The sequence below is a fragment of the Neofelis nebulosa genome, chromosome 8 (assembly GCF_028018385.1).
Source record: "Neofelis nebulosa isolate mNeoNeb1 chromosome 8, mNeoNeb1.pri, whole genome shotgun sequence".
Classification (NCBI taxonomy): Eukaryota; Metazoa; Chordata; class Mammalia; order Carnivora; family Felidae; genus Neofelis; species Neofelis nebulosa.
This window is the reverse complement of record NC_080789.1, coordinates 23,149,778-23,170,436: the sequence shown is the minus strand read 5'-3', so window position 1 is coordinate 23,170,436 and position 20,659 is coordinate 23,149,778. Positions and strand designations below refer to the sequence as shown.

The 20,659-nt window shown below is 40.5% G+C and overlaps 1 long non-coding RNA gene across 1 annotated transcript; it reads left to right on the top strand.

Moving 5' to 3' along the window:
* The first annotated feature begins 2,124 nt into the window (after window positions 1–2,124).
* LOC131519041 (uncharacterized) lies at window positions 2,125–16,940 on the top strand. The gene is made up of 4 exons (XR_009265420.1): window positions 2,125–2,469; window positions 6,898–6,970; window positions 15,189–15,272; window positions 16,731–16,940. It is a non-coding gene; the product is annotated as an uncharacterized LOC131519041 (long non-coding RNA).
* The last annotated feature ends 3,719 nt before the right edge of the window (window positions 16,941–20,659 follow it).

Genomic DNA, 20,659 nt, shown 5'->3' with positions numbered 1-20,659 from the left:
AGAGGTCTTGTGTATTTCCACTTGCCTTCATCACTGTTGCCATATGCTGATCCCAGGGTGAGGATAAGAGATACACAGAGCAGAGCTACCCAGAGAATCTTCATCAACCAAGCCCAGACTAGATCATCTGTTTCCCAGGTGACCCATGGACATGTTAGCAAGTCCAGAAAAGACCTGAAGAGCTGCTCAGCCTAGGCCAGCCAATCTGCAGATGCTGAGAAATGACAAATGATTACCGTTCTAAGCCACTGATTTTGGGGGTGGTTTGTTATACAGCATAAACATAGCAGTTATCAAGTCTTATTACAATCCTTGAATTAATTTTCTCTGTCTTGAGGATTGTATATTCCAATACAATTGAAATCATACTTATCTTCTTATATTATTTCAAGCTTTAATACAGGCTCTTAGCTCACAGTACATACCCATTAAATAAATGGTTGTTGAATGAATTCTTTATCACTGCAAAACATTTTCCACTGCCATTCTCCAGTCTCTCTCTAGCCCTGACAGCAAACTGCCCATCTACACTTTTCAAAGCCCTCCCACAGCAAGTGCAGCACTTTAACCTGACAACCATTCTGCAAAGCAAATTATGCTTATTTGATCACATGCTAGACAGAATGATTGTGAACACAAGACCCTATTTTGCTCATCTATTATTGTTTATCTCATTGTGGTTTTACAGTCAGTACTAAACAGATGGATGAACATTTACAAATAAAGCATATTCTTACATTTGGCATCTCATTCTCTGTTCCTCCAAATCTCTCCAACCTGTATAAATTAGATTCAGAGTCAGACTGAATACATGAAAACCTGTTAGGAATTAAGATCCTGTTCTTCTGTAAATGGTTATTGGAAACCTGAATACAGTAGTGAAAACTGCACTTAAATAGTCATCAAAGAGACCATCTCATGCACCTGTTTCCACATGGTGCTTTGGAAAAGAGGGAGATGCAGAGAATTTAACAGTCCTTTGTTAATCCCTTGTGCCTTTATATCACATCCCAACTCTTCACTTGCATTGAATGTTCATAATTGTAACAGTTTGAATTGTCAAGGGCTCAGCTACCATGAACTAAAAAAAACTGGAGATTTGATTCATTTAGCCCATTTTTTTTTACTTTTTCTATTATTGTGGTAACAATACGAATGTACTTAATAACACTGAACTGTATACTCATTTAGCCCATCTTTGCTGTTGTATGATCCCAAAGTCCATAACCTCTACATCCTTTAAAATAAGAGAAACTGATTATGTTTGAGAGAAGAGACTATGGTCTCCACCACTGGAGAGCTGTACTTTCCTCTTATCAATAGTCTCTCCTTCATGATCTTCCTCCCATTGAGAGGGGAGAGACAGACAAGTACCCTCCGTGCTTGAACATTCCAATCAACCATGAAGACTAAAACCCTCTTGATATAACCACCAGCTCCTGATGTGAGCTAAAGAGAAAAATCATCTGATTTTTCAACATCACTGAATGAGCCAGTTCTCTTATGAAAAGAGCAATGTATCCTTAGCATCTGTTGAAACATATCTTCAGTTTCTGGAAATTATTGTTGCAATGCCAGGAATCATATCCAAAAAATTTCTAAAAATGCATAATATCTTCTTTGGAATATATATGTAAGACTAAAGGGGATAGGGAAACTCCATCTCCTAGGGAAATACCAGCCCCTCTAGAACTCTCTGAGCCGGTTCTTTTAGTAAATGGCCAATGAGATCACAAAGAAGTTCACTAGGAAACAGATTTTCTCACATGCTCAGTGCTCACCACCTAGAGGCATAGTTCAGTGTTTGGTGTGCTCCCAAATCACCGGCAGAGCACAGAAGAGTGATTCTGATTCTGTTGTTCTCAGTCCAGCATCTGCATTTTATTTATTTTTTTTTTTAATTTTTTTTTTCAACGTTTTTTATTTATTTTTGGGACAGAGAGAGACAGAGCATGAACGGGGGAGGGGCAGAGAGAGAGGGAGACACAGAATCGGAAACAGGCTCCAGGCTCCGAGCCATCAGCCCAGAGCCCGACGCGGGGCTCGAACTCACGGACCGCGAGATCGTGACCTGGCTGAAGTCGGACGCTTAACCGACTGCGCCACCCAGGCGCCCCATGCATTTTAAACAAGCCTCTAGTCCATCAAGTTTTGTTGGTCTGTGGACAATGCCTAAGAAATGTCTCCATCCCTTTCCTGGAACCAGAGCAGAATCAATGCAAAAGGAATCTTTTCCTTCCCCGGGATCCCGTGAGTCCTGTGTGGAACCTGGAAATAGTAATGGCATCTATGTCAAAGTGTGGCTGTGAGGATTGGACTAGATAATGCATGTAAAGACTCAAAACTTTGCCTGGCCTCTCGAAGGCTCTTAACAAGTATTATCTGTTATTATGATGCAGCCTTTTATACATATTGATTCCTGAGGTACCAACAAGCCACTAACATCTTCCATCCCTACAATGCAAGAAGGTAAGAAAACTCTGACTTAAATTAAGATCTGTTTCTCCGTCCCTCATTTGCCTCATCAACTCCTGCTTTTTAAAGATTCTTTTTAAATAATGCCTCTTGTGAAGGGTCGCCTCACCTTGCCCAGAGTTAGGCCCTCCCTTCTCTGAGGTTACCTGAGCACTCACACTTTCCTCCATCACAGCATTTGTTATACGGCACTGGAACGCTTTGCTGACTTGTCTGTCTCCCCACTGGATTGTGATTGGCTCCAGAAAAGGGTCCATCATTCCTCTAAATAAATATTTCTGGGTATTGATCTGCAGCTCCCAACTGCACAGTACAGTGCCTGGAACACAAAGATGTGCAGTACCTGTTCGAGGAAAAGTGAAGAAACAGACACAGATACTTAGACTAGAAATTGTAGATGTGATGATGGGTCTAACATATCAAAGGAAGGAAACAAGTTGAAAAGTCCACGTAGGGGAACTAAAGTCTCTATTCAGAACTTAAAGAAGGGAATAGACCCATGTAGGGTCTGGGCACATAGGTAGGGGAGCATAGTGGGTAAGGGTACTGGTTCTGGAGCCAGCCTACCTGAGCTTTGATCCAGGCTCCCTGCCTTACCAGCTGTGTGACTTTGGACAAGTTAGTCACAGATGAGCCTCATTTCCTCATTTGTAAGATAGAAATAATAAAAACACTGATACTCTCACAGGATTCATGTGAAGATTAAGCAAATTAAATCATAATAAGAACTATGTGCCTGGCACATAAAGTCCAGAAAGTGTTAAACTGTTATTGTTGTTACTAATGGTCAAAACTACAGGTTCTTGGGGCGCCTGGGTGGCGCAGTCGGTTAAGCGTCCGACTTCAGCTCAGGTCACGATCTCGCGGTCTGTGAGTTCGAGCCCCGCGTCGGGCTCTGGGCTGATGGCTCAGAGCCTGGAGCCTGCTTCCGATTCTGTGTCTCCCTCTCTCTCTGCCCCTCCCCCATTCATGCTCTGTCTCTCTCTGTCTCAAAAATAAATAAACATTAAAAAAAAATTAAAAAAAAAAACAAACTACAGGTTCTGGATCAGACAGACTTGAGTTTAAATCCATGTTGTAGGGGCATCTGGCTGGCTCAGTTGGTACAGCATGTGACTCTTGATCTTGGGGTCATGAGTTTAAGATCTCTGTTAGGTGTAGAGCTTACATTAAAAAATAATAATAAATTAATTAATTAATCCATGTCCCAGCAACTACCAGTTGTGTGATCTTGAGCGATTTGGTTAAATTTTGTCAATTTCCATTTCCTCCTCTATAATATGGCAATAACACCTGTATCAGGAAAATAATATATTTGAAAGTGGCTAGCACCATGATGTCTGGCACTTTTAAGTTCTCCAGAAAGGATCATTATCATTAAGGCAGCAGGTACCACACAAAGTTCAAACTGGGGAAGGGACAGAGAATGAAATCCAGATAGAACTAGGAGCAGTGTCATGGGGACAGGCCAAAGAAACGGTGTCATCAGTCTACTGAAAGAGGCTCGGTTGCCTTATATCTGGCTTAATGCATGTGGACAAGGATGTAGGTGACTGCCACATTCCAAAGTGATACAAGATTCTGGGGGCCTGACATCCTCCTCCACACCCCAGGTTGGGCATCCTTTGCACTCCCATAGCTTACTCTGATTCTTCTACTTTGTTCTTAAAGGTATCTATGTGGGTATCGGCATCATGTCTCACCTCCCTTGGCACCCCTACTGCCTGGCATATTTAAGGAATCCAATAACGTCCATTGAGTTAGCAGTGGAAGCTAAAGAGCACTGGGAGAAGGCTGGTAGCTCTGAAAGGGTCTTGATTCCAACAGTTAGAGTCTATAAGCCTCGATTTAAATCTTACATTTATACTTGCTTGCATTATTTCTTTTACTTTAAAATTTTTGAAATTATCTTGCCCCAACTACAAAGTAAACCAGTTTAAACACAACCTCAGACTTTACATAAAATTTCTGAGGTCCACAAACCTAAGAGAAAAGTGAAACTGCCTCTGTCCCCTTCCCACTCCACCTCCTGCTCCCCCAACAAAAGTTTCTACAAAATCTCACTGATAGTACATCAAGCATTAAAAACGGCTATTTTTTAACATAGTTTTCTAATCCACTGTTTTACAGAATAGGGGAAGAAAGCAGTGTTTCCTAATCGTATATACATACACCACAAGAAAACTTAGTTCCTCTTAGTGAAGTCGATCTCTGTGTTTGCAAAAACTCAATTTGCAGCCTGGGAAAGTGATATTTATTTGAAGGAGCTTATTGCCGAAAGTGAATCATAAATCTGCTGGCTGTTGAGACTTCAAGGCAGGAAGAACAAAGGCAATTATTAGTCTGAATGTTCCACTGACGATATGAAATCTTTGTCTTTCAAAGCATTTGTTTAAGTAAGAAAAAGTTTGTGCAGCCTGGAGAACGTTCTATTGTGGGATATGAAACTTCTGAAGCCTCCAAAGCTTATTTATATATTTGCCAGGCTTCTCTCTGCCAACTTTCTCCTCTCCCAGAGCGTCCGTTAATGCTAAGAAAAGCCTCCAAAAAGCACACATTATAAGCAAAGAAAAATCTTAATGAATGTAATATATTTGGCAAATCTGTTTTATCTACCAAGGAGATTTCCTTCCTCTCTTCATCACACATTTCTTTTCTTTGTTTTTTTTTTTTTTAATGTTCTTCTTCTTGATTCATCCTTGGGAGTTTATTCTTCTCTCCTCTCAAAAATAAAAAGTAAAAATAGAAACCCAAGCAGTCTTTTGACTTTCATTCTCTTCCTGTCATTTTCCATTTCTTCCTACCTATTTAATTTTCTTTTTCTTTTGGGAAACCAGGGAGAGCAAGGAGAACTTAAGAGCCCTGTGTTAATTTCCCTTCTCTCGCTCAACCAGAGAAGAATCCATTGCAAAACCCAGCTCCCAACTATGCACATGTGGGCAGTGCATGTTACGGACAGTCCTTGGCCAATGTGCCTGCCAAGCTCGCCTCCCCTGCCGCCCAGCATACTCCTTCCCTCAGCTGGTGTCTGCTGAGGAATTGCTAGGCCATCTTAATATAGACCTGAACAGCCCCACATCAGCTGTCAGCTATAGAAAGAGAATTTTTCATCAGACGAAGCATTTCAAATACAAAAGATTTAGGAGTTACCTGGACAATTTCCTCCAAATGTTAGTGAGGTTAAGTGTGACTTCACTGTATTTGCATATCTTTGTACAGAATTTAATTCTATTGAAGCTGTGCTACCTGAAGCACACCTGTGACCTGAAATTCTCTTCACACCTTGGGCACGGTGTCTGGGCCAGCAGCATCGGCATCATCCAGGAGTTTTGTAGAAATGTAGAGTGTTGGGTCCTATCCCTCAATCTACTGAATCAGAAATTTCACTTTAACAAGATCGCCAGGTGGTTCACGTGCACATCAGGGTTTAAGAAGCTCAGTTAACACCAAGCGCTTACCAGGCCCCTGGGATTTGGGTTGGCGAAGTGATGGGGGCTGCACCTGCTAAGCCTGCTGCTTCTGTTGCACGCTCCCTCTGTGGGGTGGTTTGTATCTCTGGGGTGTCACCAGGCCCCCCCATCCATTCCGCGTCCCTAACTGTCTTTGCCTCTCCATCTGTTGGCTACACTGGACTGCTGGGGCGTTGGGCTCTACAAACGCAGGTGACACTGGTGCACGGGCTGGCCATGCTCTTCCCTCCCTGCCAGTCTGCACTGTACCTGTGTGAGTTGTTGTCACGGAGACTGACGACTTGACATTTACAGTTCCTTTCCCAGAGAGGAGCACAGACATTTCACAAAAGCTGCATGTAATCCTCCTCAATCCCCTGCAGAAGGGGAGGGAGAATGCATTTTAAAATAATCCCATTTGATTCATCCCATCTATCTGATATTCTCTTCCCTTTTGGAATGGATGGAAAACAAATAACTAAAGATGCACTGCCCCTGAGGGAAGTGTGTGTGTGCATGTGTGCGTGTGCATGCCATATATTTTAATTTAGACAAGGCATCTAGGTTTAAGCAACTTCTGAGACAACTTCAGATTCTTCATAGAATTTCTTCCAAGTCTGTGATGATAGGCATTTGTCTGGCCATTCCATGGCCCACACTGTAAACCCGGGCGACGTCCCCGAAGCCATTAACCCCAAGCACACATATTCCCACAGGTGCATGGGCGGGAGACCACGTGTAGTGAATGGGTCCCTTGAGCCTTGGGCCAGCTTCACACTGAAGATACAAACGCAGACCACATCGCTCGTCTGGCAGCAGGGACTCTCCACGCCGAGGCTGTATAACCACTTCTCCAAACACATACCTGTGCATCTTAGTGCCTCTTTTTATCTGCATTTCTCATACTCCCAAGCAGCTTCCAACACCAGGCCATTAGTTTGGAATCCTGAGTTCCTCCTTTCTTTTCTTTCAGGCCAACAAGAATGTGGTGGGACAGCCCCTGGCTGGCACAGGCAGTGAACTTCTTCCAGACATCAAGGGTTCCGGTCAGTTTGTTGTGGTTTTGTTCCTCTGAATGACCTGACAGGGTCCTGAATAACCTCAGGCTCATCTGCTCGACACTCAACACCTGAGCCCAATGAGGAGCACAGTGTCTGGAAGCTTCCAGAGGGATCACATCTCCTGTCGGGTCATTGTTGGGCATCATGCCTCCTCCCTGCGGCACTTGTGAGAGATGTCAGAGTGTGTGTTTCCTGACAGGTGGCATCGGGCCCAGGATTTTAAAAATACCTGCAAGAACAAAAAAGAAATGCACTATCCTTCTACCTTAACGTGGCCACAGACAGTTTCTCATTAGCCTTCTAGGAGTGCCAAGTAAGAAAGATGGAAACAGGCAGCTAAGGAATAGGACTGAATCTCTCACAGGCCCCTGTCTGAGGTTGTTAAATGAAGCATCGGGCCCTCTGAAAGTCTCTGGAGTAGCCTCTCTAAGAACAGAGCCGCCCCTGCCCCGAATGCAGCACTGAGCTGTATAGGACATTTGCAAACTCTAGGAATCCTAGTTTCTCTCAAGAAGCTCCCACCTATCACCAGATTGAAATAACAGCCTTCTCTCCTAGCCACAGAATGCAACGTGGACTCTCAAAAATGAAACATTTTATTCCATTTAGTTTAAATCCAGTTAATCCAGCAGAAAGAGAGAGCATAGGCATGTATTCCCAACAAGGAGGAAGGCCACTGTTGTACTGAGTTCCAGCAGGGAGGCGGAACTGAGACTCTGGCCCAGTATGTGACTTTTCTGTGAGTTTCAGGGGGTTGAAAAAAAATCCAATTTGAATATTTTAAGATCCTCAGGAGGATCTGGCTGGTAACAGGGAGTGACTTGCTACCCACAGATTAACTCAAATGGAAAATAAGGTCAGTCTAAATGACCCTCATGCATATTTCTGGAATAGTCCCAAAATGGAATGTCCTTCTCTCACACTGTATTTTCTAACACTGTTCTTTAAATCTACTAAAGAACAAGATCTAAGAACATACCGCATTTTAGGCCTTAGTCCTAATTCTGCCCATATTTAGCTACCAGATTGGACAGCATGCAATCTTAGATTAATCACTGCAATTTCAGTTCCGTGCAACAAATATTTGCTGTCCCTAGGGAGTGCCTGGGAGCTCTGTGGAGGATACCAGAGTGTAAAACCCAGTTTCCTACATGAGGGTGTACGCCATGTAAAGCCAGGCTGGCCTTCCTTACCTAGAAGTCAGCCTTAGTCTGGAGTCTCATTCAAAGAAATGCAGCCGGGAGCATCTGGTTGGCGCCGTCGGTAGAGCATGTGACTCTTGATCTCAGGGTTGTGAGTTTGAGCCCCAGGTTGGGTGTAGAGAGTGCTTAAAAATAAAATCTTTAAAAAAGAAAAGAAATACAGCCAGAACTAACCAAGAAGCAATTTTTATCTTTACTGAAATCTATTAAAATTGTCCAGAGATCACACTGGTAACACAACACACACCAAAACTGACTGAAACCAGCTTTTCCTTCCAGTTTTATCCACAGAAGAATCATATTTGTGTGTGCATTCATATGCCTTGCACCTGCCTCCAAAGACCCTCTTTTCCCTCTCCAAGATCCCCAAACCTCTCAAACTCAACTCCCACAAAATGTCTTCTCTGTCTCCCCTCCCACTGTCTGTATCCACTACTTTTCTCTTGTCAGGAGTTCTTTGATATTTCCAGTGTAAACCTGGCTGGCTTCTCCCAACTTGTCTGGTCTCCCCCATCATCCACAAGCAATAAGTGCTGGTCCAGGAGCCTGCCTGGCAAAACACAGTTGTCCTCAGGGAAGTAACACCACAAGCTGAGGGCAGAAGGAATGCTATGAGTATTTAAATGGTGATAGTGTTTCCCTATTAGGAGGGAACTATTCAATAAATATTAATTGGATACTTATTTTAGGGGCTGAACCACTGCCCAATATGAACTTTATTGATAAAAAAGACATGGTCCCTGCCCTCAAGGAGCTTACTCTCTACAGGGTAAGGCAATTCCCAGTAATTGAATAATTGCTCGTGTGATGAATCCTGCAGCCACCAGCATGGTAAGACCCTAATGCAGATGTCCCAAATGATGTAAATTAAAGAGGTCACATCCTATTCCATACCCATTGTTGAGTGCAGAGACCTCTTCAAAATGTCTGCAAAATTCCCAGGAAGAGGAAAATGGAAGAAGGAGATATATGTTTCTGCGTCTGCTGATTTCTCTCCCATTTCCTGCCTCTGCTGAATCCCTGTTCTCTGCTCTATGCATTGAGGTCAACCCTTTATCTCCCTGATTCCCCACTGAAGCAACAAGGGAACAATGCCTGTGGATGTGTAGCAAAACTTTCGCTAAGGTTTTCTAGGTCACCGTCAAAGAGTTATATCCTTGCATGACACAGCGAATAACTTAAAACTACATACTGGTCATCTCATCCTAAAAGTCCTTTTGGCCACCATGGCACAGGGAGTTTGTGACCTCTCTATTTCAGTTAGCACTTAGACACTGACCATCTTGGTGTTTCTCATGTGTGTGTGTCGATTGCATGCAAATGTACATGCACACGTGCACACACACACACATACACACACACAGTCTAATTCTAAATTCCTCTTACTCTATTATGCACAGAAATTCAGCTCTCTTCTCTCTTTATACCCAGACTCAGTCCCAGCCAAACCCTAGATAACAAAAACCTTCAGGTAGTCAGATAAGCAAAACAGCTAGCTATATGTTCAAAAGCAAAAAGAACCACAAATGTGTATAGTCTTTCCTCTAATAGGATCTACCCTCTTTTGTTAAGTAACAAAAAAAAAAATTTACACCAACACTGAATGATATAAAAGTTGTCCCTTTCTACGTAATAAGATTAGACCAAATACTCTCTAAGACCCACTAGAATATAATCTCCAAAAGTGCAGAGACAGTGTCTCTTATTCTCTGCTATACCCAGGATCTACAATTCTATATCAACAAGTGTTTTTTAAGTAATTTGTTAAAATCTCTTTTGGTGCTGACATTGTGTTATTCTTTAATATTTGCAATTCTTCATTTTTATTTTTCACTTCATACCTTTCTCACATATGGAGAAAGAATAGAAGAAAAGTTTTAGTCCAAAGAGTTAAAGCATTAAATTTGTTTTATTAGTGTATCAGGATTATTTCAGCTATGAGTAACTGAAAAACCAGCTAAAAAAGGCTTAAGTGATAAGGAAATTTATGATTTCACTAAATGCAGAGTTTAAAGATGATATTGTCCCAGGATTAATCAAGGCAGCAGCTTGGCAGCATTATCAATATTCAGGTTCTTTTCATCTTTCTACTCTGCCATCCTCAGTGAGGTCCTTAAGAACATCTCATTGCTGCAAAATGGCCGCAGCTGCACCAAACATCATATTCACACATAAAGCCCTTTTCTGGGTCCATTGTGAGGAACAAAGATAAACTTCCCAAAAGCCAGTCTATAGACTTACCTCATATTTTACTGGCCAAAATCACATTCCATGCTCAGTCTTAAGCCAATCAATGGCAAGGGAGATAAAAGAACAATAGATGCCTAAGACCAATCAGGATTCAGTTCTGGAGTTGGGCCACCAGAGTCCTGGAAGATCCCAAAGTCCCTGAAGAGCATAGCCACTTTCTACCCGAACATAATTAGGGTGGTAGCAAGAATAAAGGAAGGCATGTTGCTGGAGAGTCAACCAACAGTATATGTCGTAATTACTATAATAAAAAAGCCATTGAGAATGTGGTGAGAATTATTTGGGGGGGGGGGGGGGGTGGTTCATCACTGATGAACCCAAAATTGTCAATATTGATACATTAATCTCTTTTTCTACAAACATTTAATCAGATTTTATGTCCAAAGTAATGGGGAGTATTAGAGAAAAAATTGTTAATGTCTCCCTCACTTTCATTATATTATCCTGTTTTAACTGAAAACTTTCTGAGGAATGTATCCCCATCCCCTATGCCATGGCACTTAAACAAACAAAAACCATATGCAATGGATTGCACCAAACTCTAGGAGGCTGTTATTTATTTCAAACACCATATAACCCCCCTCTCAAAAATATTATCTTGTGAAGTTTCTCTCCTGGATTCCAAAATAGAACACATAAGAGCTGGTCATTAATTCTAGTGACCACAGCAAACAGTGACAGACAGTGAGGCTGTAAGTACAAAGTGTCAGGCCATGTAATGGAGATGCAGAGAGAAAGACAACATACCCTTCTCCATCTCCACTGTCCTTGATAAGTCAAAGACTCTCCTGGATGCAAGTGACAAAAATATGACCTGAATCATCTTAAATACAAGACTTGCAACAATTTATCAAGACATTCTCTGTGATTCTCCATAAAAAGGAAACTTCTTCCTAATTCAAATGTTTGTATCATCTTCTTTTAGGATTTTTTCTGAAAGAGCAAAAAGTTTAAAAGCTTCCAACTTGCCAAATAGCACAGCATGATAAATATTATAGCACCCAAATTACCATCAGCAGAGTCCCAGTCGCTTGCATCTGCTTGTGGGGTTCCCTTTACAATCAATCAGGTGTATTGAAAAGGTCTTTGTGATGCAGACGGGAACAAAAGTCACCTGTGTTTTTCAGTTTACTCTAATTTGTACACAAGATATAATTTGCTACACCACAGGTCTCTTGCTCAAAGAGATTCAAAACAACAAAAGCAAAAATAATCACTACTATTCTGAGAGTGAGATAAGTGATAAAGAACCTAGCTGTGATCAGCTGGGAATTACATTAAATCTAAACCATACAAAGGAGCAAAGATTTTTAGTGGAGGAAAATGCCTAAAGGTTTATCCACTGTAACCCCTCATTTCATAGATGGTGAGGCCAGTGGCCTTGTAGTTAACATGACCAATTGAATACATAAGTTGATTTTCATTCCCTTTTCATACCCAATTAGACCATTAGTAAAGGAACACAAAACGTGTAAGCCCACTAGGAAAAGAGAACAGGAGAAGAGACATAGTACACAAGAAACCACAGTGGAATAGACGAGTGGTGGTAGGTTAGCAGACAGAGAAATCTGGAAATTAAGTGCCTCTAGAGGGAAGTCCAATGGTGAGAAAACCTGCTTGTGCCTCTAAACTCCCAGAAAGGCATGGGAATTGGTGATACCAGTTATCTCAGAAGGCATGGGAATGAAGATCCGGAAAATTGATTAAAAGTCAGGATAAGGAACTGGTGTATTTCCAAGGTCTCCTTCCCAACTCTTCTCATCCTCCCCTTTGTCACAATGTGGGAAGCTACCACTCTAGAAACACTGAACCAGAGGGAGCTAGATACATACTAGGGCAACGGAGGAAGGGGTGAGGCACAACAGGGAATTACACTGGATTAATAACAATGACAACAATGACAATAAAAATGGGTAACTTACTGAATACTCATTGTTTCAAATACTTCAGGCACTTTATAGATATTAATCACTTAACCCTAACAACTATCCCATAAAGTAGATACTGTTAGTGCCCTCATTTGTAAAAACAGGTAAAAACAAGTAAAAACAACTCAAAGTGACCGAGCAGAACTTTATTTCTTTTTAAATTTATTGATTTTTTAAAAATTTATATCCAAGTTAGTTAGCATATAGTGCAATAATGATTTCAGGAGTAGAATCCAGTGATTCATCCCCTACATATAACACCCAGTGCTCATCCCAACAAGTGTCCTCCTTAATGCCTCTACCCATTTAGCCCATCTCCCCACCCAAAACCCCACCAGCACCCCTCTGTTTGTTCTTTGTATTTAAGAGTATCTTATGTGTTGTCCCCCTCTTTGTTTTTATATTATTTTTGCTTCCCTTCCCTCATGTTCATCTGTTTCGTATCTTAAAATCCTCATATGAGTGAAGTCATATGATATTTGTCTTTCTCTGACTAATTTCGCTTAGCATAATACACTTGAGTTCCATCCACGTTGTTGCAAATGGCAAGATTTCATTCTTTTTGATTGCCAAGTAATACTCTTTCTCTCTCTCTCTATATATATATATATATATACCACATCTTCTTTATCCATTCATCTGTCGATGGACATTTGGTCTCTTTCCACACTTTGGCTATTGTCGTTAGTGCTAAGATAAACATTGGGGTGCATGTGCCCCTTCAAATCAGCATACCTCTGTCCTTTGGATAAATACCTAGTAGTGCCATTGCTGGATTGTAGGGTAGTTCTATTTTTAATTTTTTGAGGAACCTCCACACTGTTTTCCAGAGTGGCTGCGGCAGTTTGCATTCCCACCAGCAGTGACAGCAGAACTTTAAAATCAGTAAGTCTGATTTTAGCATCTGATTATTAACCACCATAAAGAGGATGATCATACCCCAGTCATGGTTTCCAGAAAGCCACGATTCAGATGTACAGGTCCAATCATAAATTCAAGTGTTCATCATTATAGAGGTTGAAGAACCACAGAGAAAAGACCTACAAGTCCTGCCTGATCAAAGTGACCAGTCAGCCCAACCCACCAAGACCCCAGAATTATTACTCAACTTTTTTAAACCTTACAACTTAATATGAACCGACAACCAAGGACACCATACATTTGAGGAAAGTCTGTAATGTGAAAAAAAGGAACCAAAACAAATTGAAGAGAGGCAGTTCAGAGAAAACAGAAACAATGTGCAGAAGAAAATTTTTAAAAAACTAGAATATTCTCAAAGAAATAAGAAAAACAATAACATCCCAGAAACAAATGAAGAATGATATTTTTTAAAAAAAGAAATAGAGGTGCCTAGATGGCTCAGTTGGTTAAGCATCCAAATCTTGATTTGGGCTCATGGTTTGTGAGTTTGAGCCCCATATCAAGCTCCATACTGACAGCATGAAGCCTGCTTGGGATTCCCTCTCTCCCTCTCTTTCTGCCCCATCTCTCTCTTTATCTCTCAAAATAAATAAGTAAACTTAAAAAATAATAATAATAAAAGAAATATACATGTAAACAAGAAAAAATCTTTTAATTTAAAAAATGACACCAGAAATTTTTAAATTTAAATAGAAAAATTGGAAGTCAAAGTTGAAGAAATTAGAAAATAAATAGATACATAAACAAATAAAGGGAAAATAAGACAAGAAATCTGCATAATCAATCTAGTATTCTAATATTTTATCAGTAAGAGTTCCACAAAGAATCCTCCCCCCACCCTCCCACCCCCACACAGAGAAAAGGGAGGAGAGAATTATCAAAGAAATAATACAAGAAAATATCCCAGAACTGAAAAAAATTTTGAAAAGGGCCTATTGAGTATCCAGCATAATAAACAATAAGAAACAACTCCAAGGTACATCATTTTAAATTTCAGAATATCAGGGATGAAGAAAAGATCAAAAGAACCTTCACAGAGCAAAAAAGTAACATGTACAAAGAATTAAGAATCAGAACAACAGTAGATTTCTTAAGAGGAATTCTAGAAGTTAACAGACAGGAAAGAAATATCATCATAATTCATAATTATGAGGGAAAAGGATTTCCAAACTAGCTTTTGCTATTTCTCCAACCTCTCTTGCTCTGCCTTGGCCAACCCAATCAAACTTGCAACCAGCTTCAAATCTGGAAGAAATTAAGTAAATCTCCAGGAGCACCTGGATTGGCCTGTACTGGACTTGGCAGGTGTGGCAACACAGGCCAATCCTGGAACCCACCTCTGCTGCTGTTGCCATTCCAAAGAATCAACTCTGGGCACCTTTTCTGTGGGGATGTACATCATCTCTTGCAGACCCAAACCATTCCACCTTTATGATAGATTTCCAAAATCTGACCTTTTGGAGCTAGTAAATTAATTTTTCTATTTTTAACTGCTACTCTAACCAACTACCACAAATATTGTGATTTTTAACAACACAAATTTATTATCTCACAGTTCTGTAGGTCAGAAGTCCAAGTAGATTAGACTGCTTTCTCAGCTGTGGGTCTCAAAAGGCTGAAGTCGGGTGTAGGCCAACCCGAACACTTTATCTGGAGACTCTGGAAGAGAATCTGCTTCTGGATGCATTCACTTGGTTGGTAGAATTCAGTCCCTTGTGGATGTGGGGCTGAGGTCCCCACTTCCTTGCAGACTGTCAACCAGAAACCTTTCCCAGCCCCTATAGATCTCCCTTGGTTCTTTGCACAAAGCCCCCTTCATCTCAGGGTCAGCAACAGTGTAAGTCCTTCTCGCCCTTGGACTCTCACTGATTTCTCCTTCTGCTGCTTCTCTTCTATCTCCAGCCAAAGAAACTTCTCTGCTTTCAAGGATTCATAGGATTAGATTGGTGTCATGCAAATAATCCAGGATGATCCCCCTACCTTAAGGTATGTAACCTTAACACACCTGCAAAATCCCTTCCACCACATTACATAATGTGCTCACAGGTTTCATGATTAGGATGTGGACATTCTCAGGGGAACCATTCTGCCCATCATGGTTTCTAAAGAAAATGAACTCAGTTTACTATGGCAATAGATAAATCTATTTGGTCCCTGGCTCGTCACGTTGGAATAGGAGCATTTGTACTTTCACATGTATATGGTAAGACCAGCAATTACTAATACAACAAAATCTGAGTGCCTACTATGTGAAAACACTGGTAAGCATTGGGAACTCACATGATGAAAACACAGAGTTCACTCTCAAGATTCTCACAATCCAAGAGAAGAGACAGAAAAGTAATCATAAACATATGTGGAAAATACAGTGTAAGATAAACTAAAGGGTTTTTGAAAGCACAGTAGTGGGGCACCACCCCAGCCTTGGGATGGGGAAAGGTTTCTTTTTTTTTTTTTTAATGTTTATCTATTTTTGAGAGAGAGAGAGAAAGAGAGAGAGAGTGTGTGTGCCAGCACATGAGTCAGGGAAAGGCGGGGAGAGGAGGGGACAGAGGATCCAAAGTGGGCTTTGTGCTGACAGCAGGGGCTCAAATGCAGGGCTTAAACTCACGAACCCATGAGATCATGACCTGCACCAAAGTCGGACAATTAACTGACTGAGCCACCCAGGTGCCCCCAGGGGAAGGTTTCTTGAAGGAAGTAACACTGAAATGAATTTTCAATGATAAGCAGGAGTAAGCCAGGAGGGCTATGGGGATTAGAAAGTTAGAAAGAGGGAAAAAGCAGAAAAATATAAACGTTCACATACATATACATGCAAGTATTTTAGAACACAAAATGAACATCTGGAAAGCAAGGACCCTTCTCTTACAAAAACTGTAGGATGTTCTGGACAGAGTTCCTAGAGAATAGTATGAATATTAAAGAAAACTACGTCTCCTCTAACAATTTAATAACACATTATATTAATACAGCATCCCAATATTTTCTGAACATTTGCATACATGTCATTTTATATTTCATCGGCCCTGTGAGGTGAGACAAGCACATATTGTTATTCCCATTTCATGGATATGAAATATGGAGTTCAGAGGAATTAGGGACTTGATCAGAGGTGACCTGTCTGTCTCCTGACAGGACTCCAATCAGAAACCAGACCATCCAGACCCAGTTAGAAAATCCAGTATTTATTTTTCACTGTGCTGGGCCACATTCTATTTGACAAGTTCTGTTCAATTTGTTAGCTCTTTGCTTCATTTTTTAAATGCATGTGATATAATTATGGATTTATGAAATACCTGAAAAAACACCAATTGATTCTTCCTTTTTGCCTTTGAGCTTATCACACAAAAAGGAAGCAAAATTATACCCTTACTTAGACATTATTGCTTTGTTGATTTTTATGTGTCCCCAAAATGAATAATTTTTGTTGTTCTACTACAGTTATTAAAAGAAATAGAAGATCTGATCCACAGAAACACTGTGATTGTCGCAGGGAAGCATATCCTAGAGGGCATGCAGGCTATTGATATTCTCTCCTCAAGCCGGCAACTCTCTGGAGATCCATGAGAAACACAGAATCACAACAAAGACTGGAAAACAAATGGATGGAATCAGAGACGGTTGCAGACACGTAAATAGCTTTTCACGCTGTTGCCATTTCAGTTTGAATTCTACTTTAGTTTTGCAAATTGATGGGGGGAAAAATCTAGTTTTTATTTCAGTGTGTTTAACTTTTCAGTTAAAAACCAAAGAGTAGGTTTCTACACTCGAAATGGTTCCTTTTGGTTGCTTTATTAAAAATCACAAAGCTCCTTCCCCCCCCCCAAAAAAAGAGGCCCATTCGTTATATTGCAATGTTAAGAGCAAAATCAAAGGAGAATGTGTGACTTTCTTTGCACAGAAGTTTTAATATTTTCATAAGGATCCTCTCTTCGGCTCCTCAAGCATTTGCCTTTCATTTTGTTTTATTGAATTAGGCTGCAAAGCACTCGAGCATGAAACTCTTTGTCATCTCTAACCAGGCTTCCATTGATTCCACGTATCCATATGCCTCGTCTTGGTATATTAATCTATACATCTATTGCACTGAAAGAGAGAATTCTCTAATTTATTATGTAAAAGGATAAGCCAACTCCAGAGCCCATTTGCATGCAGGTATGCTTAAAAGTAGATTTGTTTCCTCAGACTTAGAGCTGGCTTCTTTAGTGGCATTAAACCAAGGGAAAAATGAAATTACATTGTGATTTTTACGGTGGATTATACTACAACTATGACAAAAGCGGGCCAATATCTCGGCTTTTATTTCTTTAAATATAAGCAAATTTGAATACAAAGAATTCTAGGTCAGTATAAGCAAAACTCTGCACATACACCCCCTCAGAAATGCAAATCACACAATTAATTCACCACCTGCTTCTCATTTGGGTCGGATTGCCCACAGCCCAAGCAAAGGATTTGCTAGGGTGGTGAAGATCTTTATGTGAGTGGCCAAAAAATTTTTCCTCCTAAATATTACTCTTCCAAATACTATACTGAAAGAAATATATAAAATAGGCAATAACGTAATCAAGAATTTCAGAGTCAGAAGACCTTAGCTATTGTTTACAACATATCGTCAGCTTAACCTTTCTTCAGTGTTCTTGCATCCCAAGCAACATAATTAATATGTCCTGAAGGCCCTCTCCTTGGTTACAGAAAGTTTTTAGGTATGCTTTTAAGCTTCTCTTTTACTTTATTCTGATTCAGAGTTATCTTCTCTACTAACAGTAAGTACCTGGTTTGTCCATCACACAAATATTTATTGAGTGCCACCTCTGCACTAGGCACTGTTTTATGTGCTGGGGGTATAGCGATGAGCAAGTCAAATGAGAACCCTGCTGTCATGGAAGATGGACTGCAAACACATGAATACATTAGAAAAGGGATCTGAAGAAAATTCAGTATGACAATGTGAAGACACTGTCTTCACTCTGCCTACCATAGTTTCTAAAGAAACCACCCCCCATTAGATGGGGGGTAGTCAGCAAAGACCTGAGCTGAGACCTGAATGACAAGAGCCAATCAAATGCAGTTGGGGATAGAGGATGTACTCTAGACAAGGCAACAGCCAAGTGCAAAGGCCTGAGGTATAAATGAGACCTGAGGCTGGTCCACTCCAGCTGGACAAGAAAGCAATACATCCACCACTGAGCCTCTGAACACAGAAGTGAAAACTTCCACTTCTATCCTCAAAGAGCTCAGTCTAGTGGCAAAGATAGGCAAACAATTTGAATATAATTCAATAAGTGCTCTGACAGCAGTGTGTACATGGTGTTATGGGACAGGAAAGGAGAGATCAGGTAGAGTCGTGGAAGCTGTCATAAGTTAGGTGCCAGCCAATGCGGGTTTTCATCCTGGATCAACCATTAATTAGCATGAACTTTGGCAGGTGAAATTTATTCATGTATTCATGCACTCAGTCAACAAATGTTGAGTAAGCATAATATTCTAGGACTATGCTTATGTAGGAGATCTACATTAATTATGCTTTTGGTTAAGAGGAATAGAAAGTCAACTGAAAAAGCTCAAAATGGCTTAAACAAAAGAGATTTCTTGATTTGTATAACTGAAAAGTCCAGGAGTTTGGCTTCAAGTATGGGCTAGTCTAAGTGCTCAAACAATAAATCTATCTCTCTTTCTTTCCATTCTTTCTTTCCCTCTTTTTCTCTCTCCCCAGATCCCAACTCTACTTTTTGTATATTGTCTTCAGTCTGTGGAAGGAAGTTTGATGTGACTTATATCCTCCCAAATTCAAATCCAGAAGAAAAGAAAAAAAGCTTCTTCCTCCTCAGCAGTTCCAACAAATGTCCTAAAATTAACGGACAGGTTTAGTCATGCTTTTGTTCCTGGAACAATCACTCTGACCAGGGGAACTATTGTTCTGACTGACCAGGTCTGGGTCACATCCTATCCTAGGAAGTCAAGGATTTAGTAAATCTACGTGAACCAAATGTATTGAGATGGAGGGAGGGATGATTCTCCAGGACATAGATTACAATACCAGAAAACAGGGCAAATGAAAGCTGGGCAAGCAAAACCCACAAATGTCTATTATAGGACTCAAGGTTAAATGGGCATTGTCCCTAGATCAAAGAAATCAGTCATGTGACAGAAATAAACTACTCCCCCCAAAATCATAATATAATGTGATACATACCTTACTAGCTGTCTACATTTAAGCTTCAATGGTGTCTTTAATTCTTGCCAGTGTTGGGTACATGAACTGTCTTTCTTTTGTGTCTCCCTCCCTGCAGGACCCCTTCCTCAGATTCTTCTCAACCTGTGCATTGGGATTCTCAATACCTTCCCACCAATTCTGCTCCCCTTTCCTTATCTTTCCCTCAGTTTTTCTATAGGTCCTTCTAATCTAACATTGAGAATGATTAGTTAAAATCAATAATTCTACTTTCTTGAATTTTTCAAAAAGACAAGTTTAAAAAACAACCATGTCATCCTGTCCCATAGCCAAAAACCGAATAATCCCTTTACCCACAAGCATGTGAAGATAAAGGATCTCTTCACCCACCATATCTAGCTACCATTTCTCAACCTAAGACGTACAAAACTGTGGGCCTCCAATTACAGATAACCTTGCTTACATTTTGCACATAATTAAAATTTGCCTGCCCTTTGCAATTGTATTCCATCTCTCAGCTTGATTTCTTTAATTTGTCCCGTATCTTCAAGGGGCTCTGTTCAACATTTGGTATTTGATAGATCCCATGGGTCTTTGTTGCTGACAACAATGCTGCCATCTCTATGCCTGTTTTATAGTCAGATACATATGTGTCCCTAATTGCTTTCATTTTTAATGGAAATCTGATGAGGAAAGTTCTCAGATTTTCTAAAACATTCATCATAGAGTAACTCCCTGTCCTAGAATTGTACTCAAAACCGTAAGTCATTTTAAGATAGGCTGGCTGGGGGCGCCTGGGTGGCGCAGTCGGTTAAACATCCGACTTCAGCCAGGTCACGATCTCACGGTCCGTGAGTTCGAGCCCCGCGTCAGGCTCTGGGCTGATGGCTCGGAGCCTGGAGCCTGTTTCCGATTCTGTGTCTCCCTCTCTCTCTGCCCCTCCCCCGTTCATGCTCTGTCTCTCTCTGTCCCAAAAATAAATAAAAAATGTTGAAAAAAAAATTTAAAAAAAAAAAAAAAAAAAAAAAAAAAAAAAAGATAGGCTGGCTGAAGTATGAGTTTTGTCCATTCCCATATTTGTTGAATATAAAAATCAATAATGCCACCACTCTGCACATTTATCTAATGTAATAATCAATACTAATACCTTTCCTGATATTTACTTAATATAATAATCAATAACAATACTGTTTGT